The sequence below is a fragment of the Saccopteryx leptura genome, chromosome 3 (genome assembly GCF_036850995.1).
Source record: "Saccopteryx leptura isolate mSacLep1 chromosome 3, mSacLep1_pri_phased_curated, whole genome shotgun sequence".
Classification (NCBI taxonomy): Eukaryota; Metazoa; Chordata; class Mammalia; order Chiroptera; family Emballonuridae; genus Saccopteryx; species Saccopteryx leptura.
The window spans coordinates 231050796-231076016 of NC_089505.1; the positions used below are offsets into that span (position 1 = coordinate 231050796).

At 36.0% G+C, this 25221-nt stretch overlaps 1 protein-coding gene and 1 pseudogene across 2 annotated transcripts in view; both read right to left on the minus strand.

Annotated features, from left to right (window-relative positions):
* The window catches only part of LRRTM4 (leucine rich repeat transmembrane neuronal 4), an 870522-nt gene that overhangs the window by 623830 nt on the left and 221471 nt on the right, over nt 1-25221 (minus strand). The window lies entirely within an intron of this gene.
* The window catches only part of LOC136397380 (COP9 signalosome complex subunit 5-like), a 120944-nt pseudogene that overhangs the window by 5069 nt on the left and 90654 nt on the right, over nt 1-25221 (minus strand).

Here is a 25221-nt window from a genome sequence, read left to right on the forward strand (position 1 = left end):
TAGCTTGCACCCGGCGGGCAAGTAAAAATACACACTGGGCTCCAAAACCCACTCACATTCAGTGCTCACAAAGCTACTGACTTATCCGAGTTTCCTAGAATCAAAGGTTTCTAGCTCACCAGCCTTATTCTCCTCAGTTCCCCATCTCCTTCCTTATCCCAGATACAAACACTACACAAACTGGCATCTCACTCAGCACTCCGCCATCTTGGCTGCTTCTCCTGGCCACATGGCCTCTTTCTGTTCTCTGCTCTGCTCCCTCTGCTCTCTCATGATAATCATCCCAGGAACCAAGAGGGCAAGCTCCTGTTCTGCCCCTATTTTATAGTGTAGAAATCCAAACCTTTAATCCAATATACAAAATAGGGAAGTCTATAATACAAAGTCACTTCTCTGAGGCATGATTGGATTGTACCACCCCACATCAAAAAGGGTGGGAAAGGCTTAATCCCAAAACCAAGCCCCAGGCTACAACGCTCCTGCCTGCCCCCAACACACATTAATATCACCTGGGCAATGGCCTCCACATGGGCAGCATTATCTTTTACAAAGTGAGCATAATATATTTTATCTGCCCAACAGGGATGTTATAAAATTGTATGTTAAGTTTATATTTTTGTTTACCTAAAACTTGTGCATGTGATTTTGTTTCGGTGTGTGTGTGTATGCATTTGTGAGGATATGGGGAAGATAAATAACATAATATTAGAAATTTAGCTCTATTAAACAAAATTATTAATGGCTTCAATCTTGCTGTGGGTCATATAAGTTTGCAAATATGATATATATGTTTGCTCGCTTATAGTTTGCATTAGGTGTGGGAGACAGGCTGTAAGCTAGCGAAGTCATTATAGCCTAAAGCTTAGTTTTAAGACTAAGCCTTTTCTGTCCTTTTAATACTAAGATCTTTTCAAAACTAAACTTTTCCCCACACCCTTGACTGTTACATGATGTGGGGTAGTGCACTCTTATGAGGTAATTCCATTATGCCTCAGATAAGTGGCTTTGTATCAGACACTTCCTTGTTTGTATATTGGTTTAAAGGTTTTGATTTCTACACTATAAAAATGAGACAGACCAGGGGTTTTCTCTCTCAGTTCCTGAAATTAGCATTGGAGAGGAGAAGCAGCCAAGATGGCGGAGCGCTGAAGTAGAAGCCAGTTTGTGCAGAGAGAAGGGGATGGGGAACAGAGGTGAATAAGGCTGGTGAGGTAAAAACCTTTAATTCTAGGAATACTCGGATAAGTCAGTGGCTTTAGGAACCCTGAATGGAAAGGGAAGTGTTTTCCCACTGTGTGTATTTCTTGCTCGCCAGGTTCAAGCTAGGATTAAAGGTAATGGCCCACCAGTTCTTGGCTCCATTGTTTCATTACCATATATCCGAATCAAATGCAAACCTGCACTGCTAGGTGGCTGCGATGGTGGCTATGGCTGCTGGCCTTACACTTGCCATTATCTATTTTAATATTTATCCATAAAGAAAATATATTACTAACCTAACTAAAAAGAAAGATACTTTAAAATAGAAAATGAGCTATATCACTGAGGTAGATTTTATGACTGGTTGTACAATCATTGGTTCTAACAGCAGAATTTTCAAAAAAGGAAAATAGCCCACCATGGGCTTCAGGAGTATGGGGCTTTCCAGCCACAGGACTCTGTGGCCTCATTCTAGTGCAAGGCAGGCTGCAAATTATTTCAAGGTTCCATGAGTTTGATAGCAGTTGTCTGGAAAAAGGACAACTGTTCATTTCCAACTGTGGTCTCACAAGCATGGAGAGACTGTTATTTTCATCTGTGCTCTTTCAATTGAACATAGAACATCTGTCACAAGACTATTGTCTGATTTGGCAGCAAAGGCTTCCCTCGATCTAAGAGCCCAGCAGTTTCCACAGAAAAGAAGATCAGACAACTGCAACTAATATTTTGATGCTTGTCTGTACCAGACCATCATTATTAATTATTTTTTTAATAACAGTAAGCATTGCAGCAATAGCTATAATAATCATGACTATATGATATATATATAATATGTGTATACTGTATGTGTGTGTGTATATATATATATATCATATATATATATATATATAAATATATATATATATATTTAAATGGTTTGTGGTTAGCCTGTCATTTGAAGCAAAAAAAAACTAATTTTTTTTTCTTTTCAGCAAGAGAGACAGGGACAGAAAGAGGGACAGACAGGCAGGAAGGGAAAGAGATGAGAAGCATCAATTCTTTGTTGAGGCACCTTAGTTGTTCATTGGTTGTTTTCTCATATGTGCCTTGACCAAGGGGCTCCAGCTCAGCCAGTGGTTCCTTGCTCAAGCCAGCAACCTTGGGCTCAAGCCAGCAACCTTGGGCTCAAGCCAGTGGCCACGGGGTCATGTCTATGATCCCACAGTCAAGCCAGTGACCCTGTGCTCAAGCCGCATGAGCTGCGCTCAAGCCGAAGACCTTGGGAATTCGAAGCTGGGTCTTTTGTGTCCCATTCCAAAACTCTATCCACTGCTCCACTGCCTGGTCATGCTGAAGTACAATAAACTAATTCTGAAAGGAAGATTGTGATATATATTTGAAAGATTTAAATCTTTTATGCAATTCACATGTTTTCATTTTCAGTATGACCTTAAACAGTGGATTGAAAGTTTTGTTTTCATTCATTCTTAAGTAGAATTTTGCAAAAATTGCCACAGAATACCTCAAATTTATTTGAGGGTATGACTTTCTTTTTGCAAAAACAAACAAAAAAAACATTTGAGTTGACTTCAAATGTAACTGCAAAACAGTGCCCTAAATGAACAAATTAGGGTGCAAAGTAAAAATTTGATAAACTTTATAAACCTGGGCCTTCTATTAAAAACAAAACAAAACTAAACTAAACTAAAAAACAGTTCTCTTTATATCATTTTTGTATGTATTAAAACTCTCCCATTTCTGCTGCTTTCAAAGAAAGATATAGATGAAATCTGGGGCTCTGGAGGAATTACTTTAGCACTTCAAAGGTGTTGGTGTGGAAGAAAACAGAATATCCAGATGAAATGCATAATCTCTGCAGTCAGAATAATTGTGATTTAATTATTTTTACTGGCCATGGGAAACTGGGCAAGTTTCAAGTTCTTTGACTGATCATTGTTAAAAAGTGTGTGATTGCACTGTTACTTGTCTCCCTTATAAGTTTGTTTTGACAATAACATGGGTTAGTACTTAAAAAGTGTTTAGCACAGTAGATGGCATGTAACAAAGGTGGTAAGTATTATGTATTGGTTAAATGAGTGGTAGCAAGTTTGGTGCTTATTTAAAGGCCATAATGGGCCACTAATGGAAAGTGACTAGGAAGAGTGAGCACAAATGTAGAAGCACTTAGGAAGTGAAACAAGTTTGTTTGTAAGCTCAAGGTATAGGCCAGAACACTGACTTTTTTTTTTTTTTCAGAACACTGACTTTTAAAAAATTCCAGAGATCCAAGGTGGTAGCAGAGTAGGTGGATGTCACAATCACTTCCTCCCAGTACCAAACTGGAGTTACAACTAAAATATAGCAAAATATACCTGAAAAATCAATAGAAGACTAGATAAAGAGAAGTTTTATACCCAAGATTTACAGAAGAAGCCACATCAAGACTAGAAGGAAGGGTGGAGACACAAAAAGCGCTGGCCCCACTCCCATGTTGGTGGCTAACACTCCAGAGGGATATCTCATCAGCAAATGTTCCACTGAGGATCTGGGGTCTCAACCCCATGCTGAGCTCCCCATACCAGAGCACCAGAGCTGGGAAGACGTGCCCATATAATAATATCTGGCTATAAAATCAGCAGAGATTCTATTCTGCCAGGGAGAGATGGGAGTCTGCTAGAAACATAGGCACACTAATAAAGGATCAATACACAGAATCTCGGTTGCAGCCACTCTTCATGTGCTCTGGCAGAGGGAAGGCAAAAGGGACTAGAATGATGGGAGGAGAGACTAGAGTGTGTGGCTCTGGAGAGAGAGCTGAAGGGACAGCCACTAGGACCCCTGTGTTTAGTCCCACTCCCACACCACAGATGCCATCTTTCTTTGGTGAAGGACTCGTCTCTTATGGCGTCAGCCTGGGGAAATGCAACAACTCTACTCTGTCACCCAGAAGAGCTCATGCCCACAGAGGAGTTAGCTTCCTGAGCTGAATTATAGAAATTTGGACAGACTCAGGAAGTATTAGTGACTGAGTAGTGTGCCTTTGGGTTAAGGGACATTTTCCCACTTTCTCATGACCTTGACTGGTATCTCCCCCACATAGAAGATCTGCTAGCCCACCCTCTAGGCATCCAGTGGCCACACCATCACCATCTCCACTCTGCTGAGTTCAGCTTCCCAGCAGCATTTTGGACAAGCTAAGTTTTGTGTCTCTGGATGGGAGCCATTTTTCACTTGGATGCCTGATCAGTGCAGACCATGTGGCAAAATCTTTGTCTGTTTGGGACTTATAAACTCTATTTGCCTTACCTTGATGAATTCCCAAAACCCAAACCTACCACAAAGATCTGCAGGTACCCAGGGGGTGGTAGCAAGACTTGGAACACCCTGGGGTATTTGCTGAGTGGCCTCAGTCCCAGTAATTGGCACCACATTTGAACCTGTATCAGTCTAATGAACACCACTAGCCCCTACCTGGTGACTCACTGTGAGCCTACCTCATGCAATTTGAGTACAGCCAGAGGCTCTTTGAGTGACTGATCTTATCTAGCACCAGCAGATGCAAGCAAGTAATGGTGGATCCCAGAGTGCCTTGGGAATTTTCTGAATTGCCCTCAGGCTTGGTGCTGGTAAAAGCCAGTCTTGGTGCACAGCTTCATTCTTCCTATGCACACCAAGGCTCAGCAGAGGCAGCACAGGTTGTAGATCACTTCATAGCTCCAAATAGGTTGTGCATAACTAGTCACAGGCAGTATCTGGCATTGGCCTGCACCACAGCCCTACCCAACAGGCCCAAGAAACAACACATTCAGAAGTGAGCTTAAGACAACATCAAAGCAGGATATAATTAGTTTTACAAATGGCACATCCAAAGGGAGAACATGGCTGGCACCAGACCCTGCTGAGGCAAATTTTGCTTTGTGTAGTCAGTAACTGCAGAGCAGCTCATACACAGTAAGTACAGGTCAATACTTACAATCAGTCAGCCCGAGGGTTGGCCCCATGCAAGAATGGGCTAATAGAAATCAAAACACAGTTATAACAAGAAGGCCCACCCACGAGACATTTCTGGAGCACCCAGTTCAGGTGATCAAGGTGACTGTGCTGAAAGGCCCCACAGAACATCTACTACATAAGGCTACCCTCCCAAGACTGGTAGTCATAGAAAATCTAAACCACAAAGAGCCAGCCAAAGGGAGGAGACAAAGACACATACCTCAAATGAAAGAGCAGGAGAAATCTCCAGAAAAAGAGACGAAAATAAAATTGAGGCAAGCAATTTATCAGATATAGAGTTAAGAATTGGTTATAAGATACTTAAGGAACTCAGTGAGAACTTCAACAGGAGATAACAAGCATAAAAATGGACATAGACATCATAAAAAAGAGTCTGTCAGAAATGAGGAATACAGTATCTGAAATGAAGAATACACTGAAATGAAAAAATAGTAGGCTGGATGAAACAAGATTGAATCAGTGATTTGGAAGACAAGTTAGCAGAAAATATTCAATCAGAGCAGCAAAAAGAAAAAATAATTTAAAAATAAAGGGTATTTTAATGGACCTTTGGGACAATATTATGTATAACAACATCTGCATCATATGGGTACCAGAAAAAAAAAAAGAAAAAGCAAGGGACAGAGAACCTACTTTAAAAAATAATGATTGAAATCTTTTCTAACCTAGTGAAAGAAAAAGAAACACAAGTTCAGGAAGTCCCAAACAAGATAAATTTAAAAAGTCCCACACCAAGACACATCACAGTAAAAATGGCAAAGTTTAAAGACAACTCAAAAATCTTAAAAGAAACAAGAGAAGAACAGTTAGTTACCTACAAGGAAGCTCACATAAGACTGTCAGTTGATTTCTCAACAGAAGCATTTCAGGCCAGAAGGGATTGGCGTAAAATATTCAAAGTGACCTACTACTAAGACAGCTTTACTCAGCAAGGTGTTCATTAAAATAAAATAAAATAAAATAAAATAAAACAGTCTAAAGAACTTTAAAACCACCAAAACAGTATTGCAAGAAATGTTAAAGGGCCTGTTTGAAGAAGAAGAAAAATAAAAACGAGAGGTGCATAGTTAAAAGAATAAAATGGCAATAAATATGTGGCTATCAGTAACCACTTTATATGTCAATGGCTTAAATGTTACAATAAAAAACATAGGGTAAGTGAATGAATAAGAAAACAAGATGTATTTATATTTTATCTACAAGAGATCTATCTCAGAATAAAAGATACACACAGAGACTAAAACTAAAAGGATGGAAAAATATATTTTATGCAAATTAAAATGAATAAAAAGCTGGGAAGCAATACTTATATTAGACAAAATATACTTCAAAATAAATGCCATAACAATAGACAAAGAAGAATACAGTACTATATAATGCTAAAAGGATAAATTTAACAAGAGATAAAAACCCTTGTAATATTCATGCACCTAACATGGGAACACCTAAATAAATAAGCAAATCTTAATGGACTTAAAGGGAAAAATTGACAGTAATGCATTAACATTAGAGTGTTTTAACACCCTATTTACATCAATGGATAGATCTTCCAGACAGAAAATCAACAAGTAAACAGTGGCCTTAAATGACACACTTGAACATATTAATTTAATTGATATCTTTAGAGCATTTCACTCTAAAGAAGAAGAACATACATTCTTTGCAACTGCACCTGGAATATTTTCTAGGATAGACCACATGCTAGGACACAAAACAAGTCTCAACAAATATATAAAGAATGAAATCACATCAGTCATCTTCTCTGATCATAACGGTATCAAAATAGAAATAAATAATTTAAAAAACCTAAAAAATATACAAAGACATGTAGGCTAAGTAACATGCTACTAAACGATAAATAGATTAAAAATGAAATCAAGAAAGAAATAAAAAAATACCTTGACACAAATGAAAATGACAACACAACAACCCTAAATTTATGGCAAAACAACAGCAGTTCTAAGAAGGAAATTTATAGCATTACAGGTCTATCGAAAAAAACAAGAAAAAAAAAACTCAAATAAACTATCTAACTCTACACTTAAAGGAAATTGAAAAGGAATAAGAAACAAAATCCAAAGTATGTAAAAGGAAAGAAATAGTGAAGATCAGAGCAGAAATAAAGAGCTTAAAAAAATACAAAGATCAATGAAACCAAGAGCTAGTTCTTTAAAAAGATAAATTAGATTGGTACCATTAACCAGACGCATCATGAAAAAAAAAGAGAGAAGATACAAATAAATAAAATTAGAAATGAAATCAGGGAAGAACTGACTCCACAGAAATACAAAGGATTGTAAGAAAATATCACAAACAACAAATGTCAAACAAATTGAACAATCTGGGCAAAATAGATAAATTCCTAGAAACATACAATCTTATAAAGAGGAACCAGGAAAAATCAAAGAATCTGAACAGACAGATTACAACTAGAGAAATTAAAGCAGTAATTAAAAATTCCCAACAAATAAAAGTCCTGGACCAGATGGTATCACAGTTGAATTTTACCAAATATTTAAAGAATAGCTGTCTTTCTTAAACTATTCCAAAAAATTCAAAAGGATGAAAGACTTGCAAGTTCATTTTATGAGGTCAGCATCATCCTAATTCCTAAAACAGAAAAAGACACCACAAAGAAAGAGAATTATAGGCCAGTATCCTTGATGAACATAGATGTTAAAATAATCAACAAAATACCAGCAAACTGGATCAGCAATACATTAAAAAGATCATACACCATGATTGAATGAAATTTATTCTGGGAATGCAAGATTGGTACTATACCCACAAATCAATAAATGTGATACACCACAAAAATAAGATGAAGGATCAAAATCACATGATCATATTGATAGAGCAAAAAAAACATTTGATAAAATCAAGCACCCATTTATGATAAAATCTTTTTAGAAAGCAGAAAGAGAAGGAACATTTTCAACATAATAAAGACCATATATGACAAATCTATTACCATCATCAAACTTAATTGGCAAATCTATTTTTCTCTAAGATCAGGTATGTTTACTTTTACCATTCTTATTCAATATAAATATTGGAAGTCCTAGTCATAGCAATTAGATAAGAGGAATAAATAAAAGGCATCCAAACTGGAAAATAAGTAGGACTGACATTCTTTGCAGATGATATGATACTGTATAGGGAACTCTAAAGATTTCACTGAAAAACTACCAGAACAGATAAATTCAGTAAAGTAGCAGGATGTAAAATAAATAACCAGGAATCATCAGCATATTTATGCACCAATAATGAACTATTAGAAAAGAAAACTAAGAAAACAATCATATTTACAATAACATCAATAAATAAAATACATAGAAATAAATTTAAAGATATAAAGGGGCTGTAGTTAGAAAACTATAAGACAATGAATAAAGAAATTGAAGAAAATACAAATAAGTGGAAGTATATACAAAGCTCATAGATAGGAAAACATTCACATTATTAAAATGTACATAGTAACCAAAATAATCTATAAATTCAATTCAGTTCCTATCTATATACCAATGGCATTTTTCACTGAACTAAAACAAATATTTCAAAAGTTTATAAGAAACCACAAAGACCCCAAATAATCTCAGTAAAGTAAAACAAAGTAAGAAGAATCATGCTATGTGATATTAAACTATACACACACAACCATAGTAACCAAAACAGCATGGTACTGGCATAAAAACAGGCATATAAATTAATGGAACAGTATATGTAGCTCAGAAACAAAGCCACACATTTATGGCCCATTAATGTGGACAAAGGAGGCAAGAACATACAATGGGATAAAGACAATCAATTCATTCAATGATGTTGGTAATATTGGACAGATACAGGCAAAAATGAAAGTAGATGACCTTTTTATACCATATACAAGAATTACCTCAAAATGAAGTAAAGACTTAAATGTAAGACTCTTAACTATAAAAAATCTAGAAGAAAACATAATAAGATCTCAGACATTTTTAGTAGCAATATTTTTTTTCTAATATATCTCCTTGGGCAAGGAAAACAATATAAATAAATACATAAAGAATGGGACTACATCAATTTAAAAGTTTTTTTCACAGGAAAGATATCCATCAACAAAATGAAAATACATCCAATTGAATGAGAAAACATTTGCCAATGTTATATTTGATAAGGGGTTAATTTCCAAAACTTACAAAGAACTTATAAAACTCAACACCAGGCTGTGGCCAGTTGGCTCAGCAGTAGAGTGTCGGCCCAGCGTGTGGAAGTCTTGGGTTCAATTCCCGGCCAGGGCACACAGGAGAAGCGCCCATCTGCTTTTCCACCCTCCTCCTCTCCTTTCTCTCTGTCTCTCTCTTCCCCTCCCACAGCCAAGGCTCCATTGGAGCAAAATTGACCCAGGCACTGAGGATGGCTCCATGGCTTCCACCTCAGGCGCTAGAATGGCTCAGATTGTAGTGGAGCAACTCCCCAGATGTGCCAAGCATCGCCCCCTGGTGGGCATGCCAAGTGGATCCTGGTCAGGTGCATGGGGGAGTCTGTCTGTCTGCCCCCCACCCGTACCCCCTGCTGCTTCTCACTTCTGAAAAACAAACAAACAAACAAACAAAAAAACCTCAACACCTAAAAAATTCTATTAAAATATAAATAAGGACCTTTATACCTTTATAGACACTTCTTCAATGACCAACTGCCAATAGACATAAAAAAATACTCAATGTCACTAATCATCAGAGAAATGCAAGTTAAAATCACAATGAAATACCACATCTCACCTGTCAGAATAGTTATCATCAATCAACTAACAAACAAGTATTATTAAGTATATGGCGAAAAGGGAAACCTGGTACGCTGTTGGTGAGAATGCAGATTGATGCTGTTACTGTGGAAAACAGCATGAAGTTTTTTCAAAAATTAAAAATTAAACTGCCTTATGACCCTCTATTTCACTTCTGCTAATATGACTGAAGGAACCAAAACGATGATTTGAAAGAATATATGCATCCCTTTGGTCACTGCAAAAATATTTACAATAGCTAAGATTTGGAAGCCGCCCAAAAGCCAATCAGTAGATGAGCTGATAAAAAACAAACAAACAAACAAAAAAACAACACTTCTGTTTACACAATGGAAAACTACTCGAATGAACAAAAGAAGGAAAGCTTACTTTTGGGGGCAGCACGAATGGACCTGGAGAGTATTATGAGAAGTGAAGAAAGCCAGTCAGAGGAGACAAATAATATATGATTTTATTTATATGTGGAATCTAATGAACAAAATAAGCCACAAACAAAATAGAAACAGACTCATAGGTTCAGAAAACAAACTGACAGTTGTTAGGGGGAAGGTAAGTTGGGGGATTGGGTAAAAAAAAAATGAAGAGAGAAAGCAAAAAATAAAATCTCCTAGACACAGACATCAGTTTGGTGATTACTGGAGGGAAAGAAAAGTCAGAGGAGGTAGAAGAGGGTAAGTGATGGATAAATGGTGAGCAGATGAGACTTGACTTTGGGTGATGAACACACATTACAATACACAGATGTTGTGTTCTAGAATTGAACACCCAAAACCTATATAATTTTACTAACCAATGTCACCCCAATAAATTCAACAAAAAATAAAAAATATATACATAAAATAATTCTAAATGGACAAGACTGTTTTGAATCTAGCTTTGTTAGAAAATAAAGATGGACTAAATTTGGACAGAAAATACTGACCATTCTAAGTGGACAACTCAACTTATATATATAAGGCAATCTATATACAGGGCATTGAACTCTGCTTTTTTCTATTTATTATTCCACTAATGAATACAAAGCATAGTACATTTTGTCTTTTAATTATTCTACAATATTAGAGTGTTTGCGAGTTCCCATAACCTCTGCTTGTACCCCAAATCCCCACGTTGGACACCAAAGTTATTGAAACATGTGATGCTTCTTTTAAAAGTTGTTTGACTTCAATCTATTTTAATATCTTCATGTCCCTGTTAAAAATATAAAATTTTCCATTAATTACTCAATAGTGTAGTCTATTTGACAAAAGTAGATAATTCCTCAGTGTTAATTATATGTCCCTTAAATCTTTCTAACAATGTAGATGCTGTATTTCAACCTCTTCTGGATTGTGATTGTTTCAATCAGTGAAAGAAGTTGTTATTGAATTCCATTCAGTTGTGTCAGTAATTTATCAACACAATTATGTAAATGCAATTTTACATTGCTGACATTACCAAATAATTTTATATAAGTAAACATAATTTTAGTTATCCTCTTTGAATATCAACTTAAAATCTAAAGTTTGAACTAAAAAATATTTCTCAATTTACAGTTTTTGTTAGATAATATATAAATATCCTCTTACTTATTTTACTATGGTTTATAACACCTATACTCCTAAAGCATACACACACACACACACACACACACACACACACACACACACACACTTCTATAATGGGATGTTTTAAAACCGGAAGTCTTTTTTAAAATCTTATCTAACTGAATAGAAATCTATCATCTAATAACTGTGACCTACTCTGAAAAAAGAAAAAACTAAACAAATACCAACTCAAATAACCATAAAACCGAAATATAGATTTAATAATGGCCCTTCTAGCATCTTACTATGTTACGGGAGAACATTGAGTAGATGTTGATTGAGTACATGAATGAGTTAGTACTAACAACTATTCTTTATCACATTTCTGGAAATAAAGGGAAAAGCTCTTATAGGAAATACAGAAATAAACATAGTACCTTATTCTTAGGACTCTTGAAAAGTTTAAAAGCAAAATACTTAGAAAATATATTGTGTACTATAAAATAATAACAATATGCTACTATTGTTATGCAAAAATAAACATTTTTTCTCAAACAGTATATGGTATGTATACATTTTTAATATTGGGTTTAAAACACTTTACAGGAAAAAGTAGATGTCTGCTTTAATTATAAAACACTGACAAGGTGTCACATAGAAATTTAGAATGATATCGTAGAGTGCTCTTATTTACAAAGAACAATGTTTAAAATACATTGTTAATTACAAAAACATAAACTAAACATTTATAGACTTAAAAGCACCATAGGAAAAAAATTCATTTGCATAGCATATAAATAACTAGTCTAATTAAAGGTTTGCCTCTACTCAATTGTTTCTCATTTTTCTATAACAAACACAGATGGCTAGTGTTGTTATTTACTAAATTATAAAGTAAAATATAATTGTTGGAAATTATTTGCCATAGTTGTGACTATAGCACAGTTTACATCTTTGACAATCAAAGGTTATTGTGAATGACTTACAAGGCCTTAAAGTTCTCAGTGTTACTAACCATTAGGTAGGCTTTTTCCTGACTCGAGGCTACTAACTTTCCTTTTCTTAGAGCAAGTTAATTTAAAGGGTAATATAATTGCAAATCCTTTCTCTACCCAAAGTCCCTGTCCTGTGGTACAAGCCAGAACTGTCTTTTTCAAGTTTCTGAGAACTATGCCCTTGAAATGTAATCACCAAGGCAGGTAGCACTCCTACCTGATAGTTTCTGGGGGATGGTAGGAGGTTACCTTTGGTGAGAGACTTACTCCAAATTGTAAATAAAGTCAACTTTGTCATCTCATTTTATCCTGTACAATTTATTTGTTTTTACCAGAAGCATAGTGGTTCTATATTCTTACTGCTTTTTTTCTATAATTTTGGACCAATTACATGGTTAAATGGCAATTTTTGATTTGTAAAATAGGAGTTTACAGTACCTCCCAATGAGGGTGGTTGTCAGAATCAAAGAAGATAATGTATATAAAGTGTTTTAAAGAATGCTGCATAAGAAATGTTCAGTGAAGATAGGATATAAAATAGTCTAAGGGCTTAAATAGGCAGTTACAAAAATAATCTGTAAGTCAATAATTTCAAAAATACAAGTTGAAACAGTAAAATATTAGTTCCTGAAATCAAAGTAGCATAGATTATGTCAAATGTCTCAAGAGTTGGTGTTTGGCAAAGCAAATATTCTCATATACCAGGGCTGGACATAAAAATTGCAATTAACTTTATGAAGGGCAATTAGACAATAAGTATCAAAAATTTTTCAACATCAATACATATCAATCAAAAGACAAAAAATAAAAGAACTCTTGGATATGGACAACAGTGTGGCAATTGCCTGGGTTTGGGGAAAGTGGAGGAGCACATAGGTGGAATAAATGGTGACGGACAAAAACTTGACTTGGGGGGCTGGCAAACACTCAATATGGTGTACAGAGATGTGTTGTAGAATGGGGCATCTGAAACCTGTATAATTATGTTAATTAGTATCATGCCAATAAAATGCAATTTTGATGTTAATAAAAAATTGGAAGCAACCTAAGAAGCAAAATTATAGGTGATAACTTAAATAAATCATTATATAACTATTCTTCTCATTTGTATTTACATTTATATTTGATCATATTTAAGAACCTTTTATAGTTTTAGAAATTTTTCATGGTAAAATGTGAAGTGAAAAAAAGTGAAAGAATCTATAAACTGTAATCAATACATTCTATATCAAGGGAACTAGTTAGTTCTCTAAACTATATAGTATAACAAACATTAACTGTGATTATTATTTTTGCAGTTTTCTGTCTTACATAACTAATCATAAAGCTAATTGTAAATATGTGAAAATAAAGTAATCAGGTTTGGTATTCATCTTTTAGTTAAGGTCATTATCTATATAAATAAAAATGTAAATGTTTGTTCATTTAAAATCTTAAATCTTCGAAAGTTCTTCACCGATTGCTTTGAAATTTTGACACAACGTTGCCTTCAAATATGCATGTGTTTTTATGTTTTTATATACTTACTAGTATATAGATGTCACACCTGTGACAGGCAAAAACATGCTTTTTTTAAAAAAAAAACAGCGCCATCTGTTGGACGTAAAAGCAACACACTTTATACTAAATATTTTACGATTCCATTTCAATGTTATGAGAGAAATATAAATCGCACATGGCTGAAAATATTTTCCATCAATACGCAAGGAAAATTCAAATATGAACATGGATTTAACAGCAGAAATCTACAAGGAAGCATTGATAACGGTTGAAGATTTGTGCTTAGAAATCGCGAACAAAGTTCTCAATCAACTGGGAATGCCATCACCACGTCCATCTGCTGCTGCTTCGTTCGATGTAGAATTGCATCGTGAACAAAATTACAATACGGGTGATCTTTTGTTGTATCTGCAATCAAATATTCCTAAACTAACACTTGAGCAAAAAGGCATTTACAATCAAATAATGCAAACTGTTAATAATGGGGTTGGAGAAATTTTAGATGCGCCAGGAGAAACTGGTAAAACATTCCTAATTAGATTGATTCTGGCAGCAATTCAATCCCAAAATGACATAGCCTTAGTTCTTGTGTCATCCAGAATAGCTGAGACATTGCTACTAGGTCAAAGAACTGCTCATTCCACTTTGAAATTGCCAGTGAACATGCAATTATTGAAACTCCCATGTGCAACATTTCCAAAGTATCCAGCATGGAAAAAGTATTGCAGAAATGCAAACTTATTGTTTAGGATGAATGCCCAATGGCGCACAAAAAAATTGCTCAAGGCTCTTGATTGATCATTGCAAGATTTGCATGAAAACATCAGACCAGTTGGGACCACATTAATATTGCTTGCAGGAGATTTCAGGCAAACATTACCTGTAATTCCTCGATCGACACCAGCGGATGAAATAAATGCTTGCTTGAAATACACTACTTTGTGGCGACATGTAAAGATGTTAAAATTAACTACAAATATGCATGTCCAGCTGCAAAATGATTGATCAGCTGAGATATTCTCACATCAATTGCTGGAAATTGGGAACAGAAAGGTGCCAGTTGATCTGACCTCAGGACGAATTTCACTGCCTCATAACTTCTGCAATTTAGTGACGTCAAAAGAAGAATTGATTGAAAAAGTATTTCCCAATATTCAAACAAATTATAAGAATCATGATTGGCTGAGTGAATGAGCTCTTCTTGAGGCCAAGAACAAAGACGTTTATGAACTTAACAATATTATTCAGTCTAACATTCAAAGTGAGGCAGTCAAATACAAGTCCGTCAACACTGTTGTGGAAGCAGATGAAGCAGTTAATTATCCAACAGAATTTTTGAATTCACTCAATCTGCCAAGGATGCCACTGCACGTACATGCCGATTGAACATCAACATGCCAATTATCATGTTGCAAAATATCAATCAGGCAAAGCTTTGCAATGGCACATGGCTGGCAGTAAAAAAGTTAATGAGCAATGCCGTAGAAGCAACAATCTTGACAGGACCTTTCAAAGGTGAAGATGTCCTCATTCCTCGCATTCCTATGATTCCAACGGATTTGCCATTTCAATTTAAGAGATTGGAGTTCCCAATTCGATTGGTGTTTGCAATCACCATCAACAAAGCTCAGGGCCAATCTTTAGAATTGTGCGGTTTAGATCTAGACACAGATTGCTTCTCATATGGACAATTATACATTGCGTGTTCTAGAGTCAGCAAGACAATCTCTATATCTGCACAAACAATGGAACAACAAAAAATATTGTATACTCACAAGCATTGTGAAATTAAACATATCAGAAACGTGTGCTTTCTCTTTTCTTTCTTTTTCATTTAACCAGACTGAGCCACAGCAATGCATGGCCGGGTATAGCTAGTTTTTTTAATAGGAATCTTTTAGGTCATTATTTCTTTTAGGTCATTATTTTTCTAATAAGAATATAAATATTTGTAATATTATTTAATGTCTTCTTTTTAGGCATTCATTAGCTTTTTGACTTTATTCTTATGAACTCTCATTAACTTCATTATTTATAATAGATCTATAGTAAATTGTGTTATCTCCCAGTTAATGTAATGTTTCCCATTATATAATATATTTGTGAGACTACCTTTAAGTAGACATTTAGGTATTAAGTGATATTCATAAAATTAGATCATGCTATTTAATGATTTCACAGAATAAGTAAAACATTAATCAATCCAGCCAGTACACTGCTGATGTGGGGGCAATACTTTTTGTTTGACTTTCCAATGAATATTTTTGACTTATTGGTTTATTTTTATTTTCCACATAGATGAAGCTTAAAACCATTGATTATATATTGACTCTAAGACATATCAAAATAATATGAACCCACCCTATGTTGGTGATGATGTTAATAAAGACAAATATAAAGGATTTTATTTACTCAGAAGATATAAAACTAGTACATGATTATTGTCCTTTCCAAGTAAATATTTTCTTTTTAATTTTTAGCACTCAATTTTATTTAAAGAGTATTTATATGGTAAGCCAGTAGGCTTATATGGCATATCATTAAATTATTACATATGACTCATGTGCAGAGACAGGAATTTCAAACTAAACATTTATGAATGTAAAAGTACCATGGGAAAATAAACTCAGGCTAAAAACTTCCATAGAACTGCTACATATCACATTACATTTGGTTGAAAATTAAAATGACACCTGGAAAATATAACTATCCTTTTCAATGGACAGAGTGCCAACCTAATCATCTCCTAACTTAAATCAGTCAGGCTTAAAAAAGAATAGTTTATCTAATTTGGTTAAAGGCACACCCGGTATCGATTCATTTATGCAGCATGTATACTGTTATTTTTTATATGATAGTGATAATTATAATTTTAGAATGGGTAGTTTCTTAAGAATAACACTTTACACAAACCAGTCTCTCCTTTTCACAAATCCACCCTCTACTTGACTCAGAGACCAAGGAGAGTTCTTGAATGCTTTCAACTTGCCCTCTGTCTCCTTTTTCTATTTCTTGTAGAAACAAAGCCAAAAGGGAATGGGGATTAGAGAGATTGAACATGTCTGATTTTGTAGTAAGCAGTTCTCAAATATGAACCAGAGACACACACTGAGCACAATTTACAATAAGCACACATCTTTTTGGCTTTAAAGTTAAGGACACCTATATTTTTTAAAGTAACGCACAGATTTTGGTTATACTAAAATCAAGAGTTTTTGTCCTTGGAAGATGTGCTGTTCACCTCCAAAGGAAAAAAGTCATGTATGCTTTTAAATCTAGGATTCAAAATCCAAGTTGATCTACTTTGCTGACTTTTATGAAAACCACGATTGAATATCCCTTCTAGCATTGCCCACTTAGAAGGCAAATTCTTTTTCATTTGTTTTGAAGAGAGTGTGAAAAGCAAAAGATAATATAATCCCTGACCTGTTGGATCTTTCAGGTGGAAGTGTCTTAGCAGCTTTAGGCTCATTGCTTACCCTCCATCACTCCCACTTCACTATTTTTTGAGCCTTCCCTGGTGCTAGGCAACTACACCTCCTGCTTCCCTTGCCTCTGCCGGACCTTTTCTTTATTAATGATGGGTCAACTGGGTTTATTCATGCTCAAGGCAAAAATGAGAACTACAATGAGTACCACACATAGACTGAAGATACTAACAAGGGACAAAAGAGCAAAAACAATGATAATAAAGTAATTGCAGTTTCCTAAAGAGTTGTAGGATAGTCTCACAAAAACTTTTAAATTTCTATTAATAGACACTGGCCATAGAAGGAGAATAAAACTGCATACTTTTATGAAGGCATTTACTCTTCACAGTGTGACGAACTCAAATGGTTCTGCACAATTTTAGCACAAAAATCAAATTAGTATGTTTTTTGGCTGATCTCTTCAAACAACACATATGAAATTACTATTATATTGCCTGACCAGATGGTGGCACAGTGGATAGAGCATCAGACTGGGATGCAGAGGACCCAGGTTCGAGACCCCGAGGTCGCCAACTTGAGCGCAGGCTCAACTTGTTTGAGCAAAAGCTCACCAGCTTGAACCCAAGGTCACTGGCTCCAGCAAGGGGTTACTCGGTCTGCTGAAGGCCCGCGGTCAAGGCACATATGAGAAAGCAATCAATGAACAACTAAGGTGTTGCAATGCTCAACGAAAAACTAATGATTGACACTTCTTATCTCTCTCCATTCCTGTCTGTCTATCCCTGTCTATCCCTCTCTCTGACTCTCTCTCTATCTCTGTTAATAAATAAATAAAATTTAAAAAAAGAAATTACTATAATATTATTAAACATTGCATACTATCTGGTGTTATTCATTTATTTAAAATCAATTTCTGTCTAAAAAGAATTTGAGGTGGCCAACTAGAAGAGCATTATATAATTATGTATAAAAGAAATGAAGGTCAGAACCAAAAAAAAAAAAAAAAGAAGACACCAAATAAAACACACCAAAGAGCAAATGCAAATATAGTTATTGTTACTGAAGATCAGATTCTTACCTTAATTGTAGTATGACCTATATGTCTCATAAAGTTTTTAATTTTAAATATTTAAAAATATTTTACATGTAAAGAAAATATATTACCAGAGCAGCATGAGTTAAATAATACATGTGAGTTTATCTGTAATTAAAATAATGTTAGCAGTTAAATTACTCTGACTATATAAACATACAGCATTTAATTAAATCATTTGTTTATGATACGTATATTAACTTCAGCTTTTTGATATTTTCCTTTATTATCTCTAAGATGCCTGATGGAGGTATTGGAAAAGCTGTGCTGAGCTTTGTAAATACACATGTTACTAAAAATGAAATACAGGCTTTGTTTCATGTCATGGCAAAATATCATCATGTCTCATTTTTGCTTAATTTTATGGAAGGAAACTTGACTTGGGGTGCTGAACCTGCAGTGTGGTACACAGACGATGTATTATGGTATGGTACACCTGAAACCTATTAACCAATGTCACCCCAATAAATTCAACTCAAAATCATCCCTCCAAATAAATAAATAAATCCCAAAAGAAAAATTCTACAGAAAGGATATTCAAGTAACCTCTTATAAACTTATTACAAAAAGCACCATCTGCTGGTTACTAGAAACTGATTCATTTCAATCTGACTGTCTGCATAGATCCTTTGATAAACGACTAGAAAAACATTCCTCTCCTACATGCCTGCACAGATTCCCCCTCTGCATATTGAAGTTACTAGCCTAGAAAAAAAGAAGGTAGATTTTATTGGTAAAATGTTTTAATCTATATGTGTGTGCTTGCAGTAGAAATCAATTTTTTAGCTTTCTTTTTATTGAAAACTTAGATATATAAATAAAAGTATTTTTTCTTCTAAATCAGTCTTACATAACCAAAAGGCAATTGTAGTTCAGTAAGTGCAGGGGCCTCCCCCATGAGAGGCATAATAAAACCTAAATGAAGAGTTTCAACTAGCCCAGTTTGTAGCCTGATTCTAGCACAGAGTAGGTCCTAAATAAGTGTTAGCTGAATGAAGAAAAATAATAAATTCATTGCTATGACTTGGTGTGAGATAAGACCAAACTGACGGGACAAAACCTTTCATTTTAGATTCATTAGATAGATATTTTTAACCATGCCCAAATTTGATGTGTGAATTTAAGAAGAGCAAGGCAGGAGTGATGTTTTTTTATTTTTAAAGAATGATCATCACACAGTACATGTAGAATTTTCAGAGATTTAAAAAAATATGACAAGGTATTAATCCTGGCAAATTTAATAGACTTTTTGTATGAGCATGTGACCTAATGGATTATAAACACAGTTCAAATAAATACGCTGCTGCTACATGACTTTGCTGTAAAATCAATAGAAATCACTTTTTATGTTTCATTGAGAGTATTATTGAATTAGATTATTTCAAATTATTTAAAATAATTATTCAAAATTTAAGAGATACAATTTTGACCAGTAGGAAAGGAAAGTTTTGGTTTTTTCCTTTTAAATTAATTTCTCCCCATTACAGGTATAGTTGTTTCAAGGGTAATCAAGGTAAAGTCGCATCACACAGAATTGGTGAGGTTGGCATTTTAATTTGGGCTCTTTGTTTACAAAGCCATTGCTTTTTAAATTTGCAAAGAAGGCACTTAACTATACCAGTACATTTTTCTGAGCTGTGGAAGGGGATATGTAGGTGAGGGTGAATACAACTTCCCCTGTACATGGCCAACCTTTCTCAAGTTTCACTATCATGTGACTTTGTCACTTCTTTGAGGCTGGGGATCTAAATAAACCTCTTGAAGTGAAGTATATTGACCTTAAGATTTATGCATTTGGCTCCTCTAACCACTTTGAGAATAAACTCTCAATATTTCAATATGTGATTCTGTGTCACAGTTAAACTAAAAAATGACTCTTCTTCCACTAAATGATTGAGCAAAATTAGCAATTTATTCAACAGATATGTTCCCAAGTATTTGAAACATTTCGAAATTCAACAGGGAAAACATCTTTTCTACAAATGCAGTAGGTGATGATAAAAAGTGTTTAGCATGACTTTAGGGGAAAACTACTTCTGCCAGGAAACACTTACCTAGTTCTACAGTAAAAATAACCTCCATAAATTCCTATATCAATAGAGTTCCTCATCTAACATGTGTCAAATTAGTTTTTAAAAGTGAAATGTCTAGAGTTTACACACAATTTTTAAAAATCTATCTGGTCTTAGTATATATATGCCAGTGAAGATCCAAAAATAAGAGTTGAAACTGGGATTTAGAACTGTATGATTTTCTCCCCCCTCTCTTTCTCTCTCTCTCTCTCTCTCTCTCTGTTTATTATATATAACCAGTTGTAAAAATGAAAATGTCAGGTTCTAATATCTGTTACACAGTTATAACTGCTAACAAAAATTAGAAGATATTTCAAAATGAATATGAAGCAATAGAATATCCCTGTTGGTCAAATAAGTTTGTAAATATGATATATATGTTTGTTTGCTTATAGTTTGCATTGGGGTTGGGGGACAGGCTGTAAGCAGGCAGGGTCATTATAGCCTAAGGCTTACTTTTAAGACTAAGCCTTTCCCACCCTTTAATACTAAGATCTTTTCAAAACTAAGCTTTCCCCACACCCTTGATTGTTGCATGATGGTACACTCTCATGAGGAATCCCATTATGCCTCAGATAAGTGACTTTGTATCAGAGACTTCCTTGTTTGTATATTGAATTAGAGGTTTTGATTTCTATACTATAAAATGGGGCAGAGGAGCCCATGCTGGAGGAGAGCAGAGAAAGGCCACATGGAGGAGAGGAGAAGCAGCCAAGATGGCGGAGTGCTGAGGGAGAAGCCAGTTTGTGCAGTTTGTGCAGAGAGAAGGAGATGGGGAACAGAGGTGAATAAGGCTGGTGAGGTAGAAACCTTTGATTCTAGGAAACTCGGATAAGTCAGTGGTTTTGGGAGCCCTGAATGGAAAGGGGAGTGTTTTCCCACTGTGTATATTTCTTGCCCGCTGGGTGCAAGCTAGAATGAAAGGTAATGGCCCACCAGTTCTTGGCTCTGTTGTTTCATTACCGACTGTCCGAATCAAATGTGAACCTGCATGACCCAGGCGGCTGTGATGGTGGCCGCAGCTACTGTCTTTACAATCCCCTAATTTTTGTGATATATATATAAAACATATATATATGTGATATATATAACAAAAACATTATAAGAGTAATAGTTTTTAGTAAAAATGCATTGGCACCAAAAATATTTCCAACCCCATTTTCTGTCAAGAGCATCCAGAAATTTTTTGGGAGAACCAGTGTTTTTCTATTGTGTTGAAGACACAACATTTGAATGGCATTGGTTTCTGCAAAGAGCCCTGATGATAACACACAGCCCTTCGTTTGTCTATCCCTCTTGCCTCAGTGAGTAAGCAGTATAGCCTAGATCTTTGCAATTGCCTCACGGCAATCTCTTTCTACTTTGATTCCTGACTAAAGTTATTCCAAACAGAGTAAATCGCAGAATGTCCTTCCCCAAGATTTTTTTGGTGCTTGAAGGAAGAGCACTTTCACTCAAACTACAAAGAGGAGAGCAGCCTTATTGTCACCATCATGAGATCCTGAAGGGATATAGCCTTTAGGTGAGGTTGCTGTCATAGAATAGAGTTGGAACAATCCTGAGTCCTGGCCAACTATTGGGTAAATAAGTTTGTGAAATGTGCTTTTTCGGTTTGCTTGCTTATATTTTACATTGGCCTGGCAGTGCCATGTGCATGTAGTCTGTGAAAGGCTGCCTTGTTTGCGCTCAGGGCAGATTAAAAATTGGGGATTACCTTCCTGCTTGGAAGGGGCCATTGTATTGCTAATGTTTGCTGGAGAAGAGATTTTTTTTTCTCAGCTTTGGTTTTGCAGGAAGGAGGAGTCTGGATGTGAAACTAAAGCTGATGGGCTTCAGGAGCTCCTCTGAGGCTTTGATTTCAGGAGGAACTGGAAAATACATCAGGGCTTTGGGAGCTCTGAATGAGAGGGAAGCAGTCTTCCCTGCCGGTTTGCTCATCCACCCAGACGAGATTTTAATAAATGGAATGGCCCACTGTTGGGCAGATAAAATACATTACGCTCACTTTGTTAAAGATGGCACTGCCCACATGGAATCCTATCTCCAGGTGATGATATTAGTTGCCCTTCCTGCTTGGGATGGGTGTGATTATAGTAATGTGTGTTGGGTGAGAGCTGTGGACAGACAGGATCCTTGTAGCCTGGGGCTTGGTTATAGGACTAAGCCAGGGATTGGGAACCTTTTTGGCTGAGAGAGCCAAGAATGCCACATATTTTAAAATATAATTCTGTGAGAGCCATAAAATATGTTTAACACTAAATACAAGTAAATGTGTGCATTTTATGTAAGACCAACACTTTTAAAGTACAATAAGTCTCTGAATTCTTTTTAAGAAAGTTGTTATGCTTTTGCTAATCAGTGATGAATAAAGTACATCTTACCATTAATGTGACTTCTGGTGCTGCATGGTTTTGCTGATGGCTTTGTAGTCTGGTTGATACGTGGTGAGATTAAGCTTCATGCAGTCATTGAGACTTCCATCCGTTAAATGTGATCGTAGGTTGGTCTTAATGTTCTTCAGATGTGAGAAAGACTGCTCACATACATATGTAGAGCCAAACATTGTCACTATAGCAATACTCACACACTGCAGTGTGTGGTATGTGACGGGAAGCATGTTCCAAGTTTTGACAATCAGCTGGTCCATGGATTGAAGTTTTTTCATTTCTCCCCACTGTGTTTGCTCGCCAACTCTTCTTGCTGTCGTGCAAGTCTTTCCAAATCTTCATTCAGTGAATTGAACTTATTCACTCACATGTCTGAGGCCTTCAGGTCAGCAGCTTATAGCTCAAAATCTCTGACAGAGACACCGGGGATGTAACTCTGGTCGGCGCTGGGGATGTAACTCTGGTCGGCACTGTCTACGGCACACTTGTGTGGATGGGTGATGAAATTAAAAAGATGAGTGCGCTCACAAAGTTCTCCAAAGTGTGCTTTGAATGACTGCAGGATATTAGATGTTAAGCCCGCTAGCTGCTGGAGATCAAGATGTTGAGCAGGGTCACTTGCTGTGCATGCATCTTTAAACTCTCCCAGTTTTTCAAAGTGTAGTAAAGGACCTGTTTTAATGTCTGCGATGAAGAGTTCCAGCTTGTTTTCAAATGCTAACACTGCTTGTTGAAGGGATAAGACTGTATTTCCAACACCTTGCATTTTCACATTGAGCTGGTTCAGATGTTCAGTCATGTCCACGAGATAGTAGAACTTCAGGAGCCACTCCGTGTTAGCTAACTCAGGATGCTCGATGTTTCTCATTTCAAGAAAAGTCTAGATTTTGCTCAGTCAAGCCACAAAAATGGCTGACCACCTTCCTTCTTGACAACCAACACACATTGCTGTGCAGAAGCAGACCAGGATAATTATTCCCAACTTCATTCAACTGTGTTTTAAACTGGTGATCATTTAGAGCTAGGGCAACAATAAAGTTGACCACCCGAATGACCAGCGGCATCACCTCACCAAGCTGCTCACCACACATCTGAGCACAAAGCGCCTCCTGATGTAGGACGTAGTGAAAACTTAGGATGGGTCTCTTTTTATGTTCACAAAGAAGCACTACAATGCCTCTGTTTTTCCCCACCATGCACGGAGCACCATCAGTACACACCGAAATAAGTTTATCCATTGGTAGATTTTTTTCTTTAGCAAACTCAGTGAAAGACTTAAGTAAATCCTCCCCTCTTGTAGTCTCTTTCATAGGCAAAACAGCAAGACTTTCCTCATGTAGTGTGTCACCGACAGTATACCTTGCAATCACGCTGAACTGGGATAAATGGCTTACCTCTGTTGACTCATCCAAAGTGAGAGAAAAGAATGGGGTTCATTTATGACCTTCACATGTGTTGCCTCAATTTGATTTGCCATCATGATGGTACTATCGTGAACAGTTCTTGCCGACAGAGGCATGTCTTTTATTTGTTTGATTATCTTGTCTTTATCTAAAAAGTCATCAAAAAGTTCATTGGAAACATCAAGCATGAATGTTTTGGCATACTCCTCATCTGTGAATGGCTTTCCATTTCTCACAATTGCTAAAGCACCAGCAAAGCTAGCTGAATTCCAGTCACCTTGTTGGGTCCAAACACGGAGTTTCTGCTGACTAGCTTTCACTCTGCACAGTAGCTCTTGACATGCTCTCTTCCTGCTGTCTCCTGCTCCCTGCTGGATATTTTGATGCAAATATAGTATGGCATGTGTTGAAGTGCTGCTTTATATTTGACTGTTTCATCAATGGCAATTTTATCATTGCATATTAGACACACTGCAGAACCTGCTCTCTCCACAAAAGCGAATTCCTCTGTCCATTCCTGCTGAAAAGTATGATACTCCTCACCTTTTTTTTTAGCCATCTTCTTCATCAGAAGGGTTTCTGCAATTAGCTAGCTGACTACTTGATTAAAAGGCGGGAAGCTTATCTCCTGATCTCACAACAACTGGTGTACATTATGCATTATCCAATAAAAATTTGGTGTTTTCCCGGATTACAGCTGTGATTGGCTCCAGCCACCCTCAACCATGAATATGAGCAGTAGGAAATGAATGGATGAGAATGTTTTATATTTTTAATATTATTATTTTTTTTATTAAAGATTTGTTTGCGAGCCAGATGCAGCCATCAAAAGAGCCACATC